Source organism: Oryza sativa, chromosome 1 (genome assembly GCF_034140825.1).
Source record: "Oryza sativa Japonica Group chromosome 1, ASM3414082v1".
NCBI classification, from domain to species: Eukaryota; Viridiplantae; Streptophyta; class Magnoliopsida; order Poales; family Poaceae; genus Oryza; species Oryza sativa.
The window spans coordinates 18380828-18388898 of record NC_089035.1 but is presented as its reverse complement, the minus strand read 5'-3'; the positions used below and the strand labels follow the sequence as shown (position 1 = coordinate 18388898).

Genomic DNA, 8071 nt, shown 5'->3' with positions numbered 1-8071 from the left:
GGATATCGCCCTGGAGTAACGGCAGCCTTGGGGTGGTCTGCTTCTGAAAACTCGATCTTCTGCTCTAACCACTTCATCTTGGGTGCAGCCCCCTGCCATGTCGAACAAACTTTGTGCTACACTTTCTTGTACTCTCGCTTTGAGGAGTACGCCGTGGAACCTCCAAAGATGTGTGAGACATGGAGGTCGGAGTCTGGGTAGGCTGAGTCTGAGTCCTGAGTGGCTGCTTCTGTGGCCTTCTCGACTACACATACTCGCTTGCCCTTTTCTAACGCTAGTTTGTTTCGCAAGTGCCTTTTTGAAAACGAAACAAGTCTCTAGGGAGTGCTTGTCTGACTTGTGTAAAGGGCACCATATTTTCTTCGTATCGTTGCCTTGTGGGTCTGGGTGTTTGGGCGGGTCCGCATACTCTGCTGTGAGGACTTCTGTTTGAGCTTTCCTTTTCCTACTCCTGTGACTCTTCTTCTTGCTTGACTCAGGTGCATCCTTGGCTGGCTTCTTCTCTCCCCCTATCTTCGGCTTGTCGTTCTTGCGTCTCAGGGCGTCGTCCGCATAGGCGCATCGATCAACAATCTCGAATAACTTACGAGCAGTTGTGATCCTTCTAGTTGCCAATTCTCGGGTAGTGTAGCGATCTCTTACACCAGTCTTGAAAGCACGGATTACGGAAGCATCGGTGATCTCGGGGATCGTATTTTTGCACTTATTAAAGCGCTGAACGTAGTCCCTCAATGATTCACCCGGATTCTGTGTCAACGTGTGTAGGTCGTCCTCGATCGCGTGGCGCTTGTATGTTCCTTGGAAGTTGGCGATGAACTGCTGCCACAGATCTGCCCATGAAGAAATCGAGTAGGGCGGGAGGTGAACCAGCCATGAACGTGCAAATCCCTTCAACGCCACTGGCAAATAATTTGCTAGTGTGTTGTTGTCTGCTCCGGCAGCGTAGAGTACTGTGGAATAGACCTGAAGAAATTCCTCTGGGTCGGTGCTTCCGTCGTATTTCTCTATTGCTCCCGATCGAAACCTCTCAGGCCATCGGACATCACGCAGGGCACGACTGAAAGCCCTACACTCGCCGCCGGGGGCAGTGGGTTGTCGGCGATCATATGTTCTCCGCGGATGTCTATCCGTTGACGAAGACGATGATGATGATGACGACGATGACGATGAATCACTCAGTTCCGGTGTGCGTTCGGGTTCTTGAGAACCTTGTCGCCACCCACCGTTGTTGTTCCGGCGCTGATCTCTGTCGTTGTCTTCATTGCGTCGGTGTCCTCGACCAGTATCGCCCGGCACCCGTTGTTCGCGATTATCGTATTTGCGGCGGTTGTGGCGATTATCACGGTCTTGGTTCCCGCTCGGATGTCCTCCTTGCTCTTCATTCTCACGATGTCGTGAAGAGACGCGACGTCGGGAACGATTCTCGTTGTCTTGGCCACGTCGCGTTTCTCGGCAGCCATTTAGATGGTCACGGAGATCACTGGCGCCGCGAAGCGGAGGGCTTGACGAGGTGGCGTTCACTGCGCAGGCTGTTCCCCATTGGCGCCGCCGGTCGGCGATTGCTCTGGTTGTAACCTGGCAGCGGCCTCCTCGAACGCGTTACAGAGATTAGCCACTGATTCCCGTTGTCGTTCTGTCCAGTGATCGAGATCAGCGTTCAGGACAGGATCATAAGGTGTTTCCCTCAGTATTGCGTTGATGGTCCTGATGTGTTGGGCCGGCGTTTCCACTTGATTCTCCGCTTCTGTGTTACCGCCCCTAGACGTGCTGGTCCCATCGATAGCGTACACATCGCGTGGTGTACTTGTCGACGATGAGGCCTGGTCTTCGAGCAAATGTAGAACAGACGGCTCGTGGGGATTGATATCGATTACCCCAACGAATCGATCTGAGATAGCTGTCGCTCCTCGTTCCTTGTCCGTATCTCTAGAAGAGATTTGTGACTGCTGGACCTTAGGAGGTGGCGTCCTCATGGCGCTGAGAAGAACCTTGCAGCTTGAGAAGTCGTGATTCTTTGTCTTATGAATAGGACAATAGACATCATGGGTTGGAGAAGTATGTTGAATTCCACGCTCTTTGCAGGCACGGATCTCGGCTTGTACGTCAAGAAAAACCCAGCAGGCTTGCAAGGTGTGTTTTCTGGTTTAGTGAATAGGACACCAGGACCTTGTTGCCTCGGAAGCTGTCATTGTCGGCTCGTGATTCTCGTCGGAAGGACCAAATTTGGCCGCATTAGGATCCTTCTCGGGCTCAGATGTCGTCGATGTTCCGTTCTCCACTTTTGCGGGAGGATCCTTCGACATGGAGCCGTCCGGGGTCGTAACCACATCGTTCTTGCTTCCGGTCGTTGATGGACCAGTCGAGATCGACACCGTCGTGTAGACCGGGAAGACGATTTCACCGACTTGAGTCCACACCAGCATTGTTGAAGCTAAAACTCCTTGGTTGATGCCGGGGTTGACGCTGTCGTCGACGAGGCTTGATGGCATAGTAGTAGAACCTTGAGCACCAAGTCCCCCTACCAGGCGCGCCACTGTCGACGGGGGATACCGGTAGACCGGATATAGAGGGTATTGGGGTACGTTGGAACGAGGATCTATGTAATACGACATCAAGCAAACAAAAGACAAGGATTATACTGGTTCAGGCGCATTGGTAGGTAATAGCCCTAATACAGTTGGTATGGGATTATATGATGGAAACCACAGATTACAAAGGGAATAATGGAACTCGGCGATACCGACGAGATCGTAGTCGAGTTGGTTCGACTAGATCACTCGGCGACTTGGCTCCTGTAGGCTCCGGCTTCGTAGGCTATGGTGGATGTGTTGGCGGTGAGATTCGATGCCCTTGGTCCTGCCCGAGGGTCCCTTTTATACCGCGGGACAGTTGATCTCCAAGTAGGACTCGGAGATATCGGACCCCTCACGATATAGTAACGACCCAGCCTTGTCCGAGTAGGACTCCTTCCATCTATGGACTCCGCTTCTGTCACATGATAGATTTCCTTAACGTATACATGAAGTATCTGTATACGCGCGGGTATACCGTATCAGCATACAACGTATATATCCAAGGATAGAGGGTATATCTTAACCGTAACCCTGACACCAGCGGCATGGAGACGGCGGAAGGATTCATGTTGGAGGCGACTGCGGTCCGGCGGGGGCAGGAGAGGTGGCGACGTTGTCTATTTCTCTCTCTCTCTCTCTCTATGTGCGGCGGATGGCATGGTGGCGGCGGAGCTTTTGAAAGTTTTGTGTGTTCTTGTTGGAATATTCCATGTGTTCTTGATGAAAACAGTGTGTTCCATGTGTGTCCTTTTTTTTGGATTTTTTTTTGTTGGAGGGGATTCTGACTGGGATTTTTCTGGGGTGGGGGACGGACCAAAAATCCCCTGACGAACGAGGTGACGAAAGGAAAAATATGAATCTTTTAATTAGTTAAGTAAGATAAAAATTAAAGATGTTTTTACCAGTACTTTGGTATGTCATCTGTGTTTGAATCAGTTTTGATTTTATGTTTCGGTTTTAATCTCTATCTCTAATAATATAAAAAAGAACGAGAAATCACCGCCGTCTGTAGGAAAAAAATGTCCGACTCAAAAAGCGATAAAAAAGGCTGGGAACAAGAAAACATCTCTGTCACAGCCTGAATTTCCGTTTTAGGATTTATAAATTATTTAATAAATTATTAATAGAATTTATATTAAATGCTCATTAATTTACAAGTGAAGTTAAATGTGGGAAATAAAATTTTATAAATATAAAGCATGGATGGATTTAAGTTGTATTAAATTCTCCATGATTAATTATACTCTCTGAAATTTTCTCGGAATTTTTCGGAGCTCAATTCCTAATGTTAATAATACAAAGAACAGTTTAGCAATTATTTAATTAATAAATTAATCATTAAATGGTATGGTTTTAATATTTTTAAATACTTTGAGTGTCCAAGTATGTTCAATATTTTTCTTGGAATTATTTGAGCATTGAAAGTATTTTTAACAATTGAAAGATCATCTCATTGGTTAATTTATTTGGAAAAGTAATAAAAATCCTCCTCCTCAGCCTGGGCCGAATTCAGCCCATTCTCTCCCTTCCTCACAGCCCAGCCAAAGTCTGATCTACCTCCCTGGCGCTACAGTACTCCATCTTCCTCCTCCAGACAGAGGCGAGCCAGCCGTGCTCGTGCACAGTGCCGCCGCCTCCTCCCACCAATCCAACCTCCCGTTGCTCCTCTTTCCAAATTAGTTGCGGGAATGGAATCCCCTCAATCTCCTCTTCCTTTTCCCCAAAAAATCACCAAAATTTTCTATGGAAATTCTTTCCAATTTCGCGGATCAAATCCTTCCTTTTTCCGGCGAGAACCCTAGACTTTCCCGAGTTTTTCCCGTCGTTGTCGGCTTGATCCGGAGCTCCCGTGCCTATATAAAGGACCCTCTAGTCGTCCTCTCCCTATCCCCTCAAGTCCCGTCCGCCGCCGTCGCCGGAAACGCTCTCCCCGCGCTCTCCCTCTCTCTCCACCTCCGGCCGCCGCTCCGCCGCCATTCGCCGTCGCCCCGGCCGTCGCCCTCCTGTGCCGCCACCTCCCTCGGCTTCGCAGTGAAGAGCTCTACCCCGGCCACCCGTTCTTTTGCGCCGAACCCTGCCGGAAGTCGCCGTCACCGTGAAGGCCGAACCGTTGCCATGTTTTGATCTCCGGCAAGGCCTTGCTGCTCCTTCCGTCATCGCCAAGCTTCGCCGTCGCCTCCATTGGATTCGCAGCTGCGAAGTGAACCCCGTCCACCCCTCTGTTGCCTCCGTTCGTCACCGGAAAATCGTCGCCGCCGTGGAGAGTACCTCGCCGCCCTTCGAAGCTCGTCGCCGGCCATCTTCCGTCGCCGTCTGTCGTCGCGTAAGTGTTGGTAAGGACCGTCGCCTTGCGCTCTTCCTCCTGGTACACTCCATTTGCATTATTGTACCGTGGTTCGCTGGTAACTGCCGTTCTCGTGCTTGCGGTCGTCGATCCTGCGTGGCAGCCATGTCATCGCTGACATCAGCGCCATCTTGGCCATCCAAAATTAATTTAAATTTGTCATCTCTTTTCAATGACATATTATTCCTTTTTAATATATGTCATCTACCAAATATGATCTAATCTTTTTCCGGTGGATGTTTTAATCTTCTGTCTCAGCTATAAATCATTTGTAAATTGTTTAATCAATTTAGAATAGTCTTTTCTTTAATAGGTTTAATTGGAATTAAATCTTGTAAAATTCGTAACTAATTCATACGAAATCGGAATGAGACCGTTCAAGTCTCTAAATTTATCTAAAATCATGATCTACATGTTTGTTTACTTTTATGTACTGTTTATTTGGTTTTTATTAGTCTTTTTCCTCGTTTTGCGTGTTAGCTTGTCGTTTCCGTCGTTTCGAAGGTTCGTGAGTGCGCCGGAAGTATTCAAGAAGACTGATTGAAGACCGAATATTGCAAGGCAAGTCACACAGATCACAAACAACCCTTTGAGCATGTTGATGAATTAACATATTGTTTGTTATAGCCCTTTTGTTCTTGATTACTTTATTACTTGATACCTTGGGTTATTATAACTTGACTAGTTGAGCTTTATATATTGGTTCAACTAGATATTAGATATGATTGCTTAGCCATGCTTAGAAACATTAGCACACTATTGGGATAACTAATGTTTCACTATTACTTAATGATGGATATTTAATTGTAGCTCACGATGGTCAATCGTGATTGGTTAATTAATTAATGTGCCTACTAAAACTTGATAATGGTGGGTTGTGAGCACATGGTTTTGATGGTCGTGCTCATGACAATTAAGGACTGGTTCACGATTTTTGGTTGTAAAACATTAACCGTGCCAACCACAAGCCAGCGTGGGCAACGGCTTTACCTTTTGTATATCATGGTTCATTGCAGGGCACCAGACGGAGATAAGCCCACGGGGGTCGCTGGGGAGTCCATGCCTTGTTTATAAGGGGGTGATTATGATCCAGGAACGGTGCGCTGTGGTGGATTGTGTTGTGCGAGGGGTACTGTCACAGCTCCTTTCCGAGGTACCGTGGTGGTATCGAGGCGCATGGTGACATGTCGTGGGGCTGTGTCTTGTGGGTACAGTGGTACACCTCTGGCCAGAGTAAAACTATTCGAATAGCCGTGTCCGCGGTTATGGGCGGGTGTAACAATGTCTTTCGTGATTAGTCTCACACTTCTCACCATAATAAATGATGCTATAAATGGTAATAATTTGATTAGCTCCTGGTTTGGAATGGTACATTCCTGGTTTGGAGATAGATCTGTGCAGCCGGGTATGGTTGTTCAGGATGGTTGGGCCTGTGCAGCATGGGTGTGCTGTTCAGTGTTGATTAATATTGATGATTAATTACTCTACTGTTTTAAAATTCTCAAATATTTGCTAAATGCTGCTTTTGCAAATGAGCCATCCTTTGGTATATTGATAAATCTGTATATTAAATTCCGCTGCAGTTTTCTTTTCTTTTGCAAATTCCGCTGCAGTTTTCTTTTCTTTTGTAAGTATGTAACGTTATTATATTGATAAATCTGTATATTAAATTGTCAGTTTGTGTACCTCGGCTGATTCCTGGACGAGGATTTAATGCACAAATTAGTTCGGAAATTACTAGTGAATTTCCGGGCGTTACAAGTTGGTATCAGAGCCATCTCGACTGTAGGATAAGCCAAATGGTCAAACCTTAAGGACGAATTTTCCGAAAACATGATTTGTGAAAATTTCTCCTTTCTTCCTTATCTAGAATTCTTTGCAAATTGTTTCATTGTAAATTAATGAACTATCGCGGTCGTCCGAATAACCCTCCTGAATCACAAAACCGGACATTCTTCACCCCCAACTATGCAAACCAGACGAATTACCCCCCTCGACCTAATCAGCGGTGGTTTTGGTCTACGTGGCAGTCCAGTCAGTAATTTATTTATTAAAAAATAGGTGGGCCCCACCTGTCAGTTTCTATCTCTCTCCTATCTCTTCTATCTCTCACTGTCTCACTCTCTGCCCTTCTTCTCCTTCGGACGGCGACGGCCGAGGCAGCAAGCGCGGCGGAGGAGGCAGCGGCAAGGCGGTGGCGTTGGAGAGTGGCGGGGGCGAAGGAGAGACAAGCGCGGCGGGGCCGGAGGAGAGGCGAGCGTGGTGGGGGCGGCGGAGAAGCGAGCGCGGCGGCGAGGCGAGCGGCAGGGGCGGACGAGGCGAGGCGGCGGAGAGGCGAGCGTGGTGGTGAGGCAAGGCGGCGCGGGGGTGGTTGAGGAGGCAAGCGGTGGTGGGGTGCGGCGGAGGAGGCGAGCGCGACGTCCTTCCATTTGCAGACGCGGGCAAACAGGCCGGTCGCCGGCGGTGGCAGCGGTAGGAGGAGGTAGGCGTTCATGGCGAATCCCCACGACGTCGTTCCCACGCCACCCGCCTCGCCACCGCGTTAGCCTCCTCCGCCACCCCTGCGCCGCCCTGCCTCGCCGCCGCCGCCTCGCCTCCTCCGCCCCCGCAGCTTGCCTCGCCGCCGCGCTCGCCTCACTGCCGCCCCCACCGCGCTCGCCTCTCCTCCGCCCCCGCCGCCTCGCCGCTGCCTCCTCCGCCGCGCTTGCTGCCTCGGCCGTTGCCGTCCGAAGGAGAAGAGGGAGAGAGAGAATGAGACAGTGAGAGATAGAAGAGATAGGAGAGAGATAGAAACTGACAGGTGGGGCCCACCTATTTTTTTATTAAATAAATTGCTGACTGAACTGCCACATAGACCAAAACCACCGCGGATTAGATCCAAGGGGGATAATTCGTCCGGTTTGTATAGGGGGTGAAGAATATCTGGTTTTCGCACGACCGCGATAGTTCGGGGGGGGGGGGGGTAATTCGTACTTTTTCCTTTTTTTAATCCGATCGCGCCTCCCGGGCGCTTTGTCGCCGGTTTTTTTCCGTGCGCTTTTGTTTTTCTCATCTGGTTTTTTATTCCTATCTGTTCGCCACACGCCTCCTGTGTTGACCGCCATATCGATTGTGTGTTTTCTGGTCCAATTTGGTTGCAAAAATCGATTTCTCA

At 49.0% G+C, this 8071-nt stretch overlaps 1 long non-coding RNA gene across 1 annotated transcript; it reads left to right on the top strand.

The window, feature by feature from the left end:
- Positions 1-4136: 4136 nt before the first annotated feature.
- LOC136356101 (uncharacterized) lies at positions 4137-6268 on the top strand. Its single transcript, XR_010740795.1, has 3 exons — positions 4137-4906; positions 5398-5478; positions 5934-6268. It is a non-coding gene; the product is annotated as an uncharacterized lncRNA (long non-coding RNA).
- The last annotated feature ends 1803 nt before the right edge of the window (positions 6269-8071 follow it).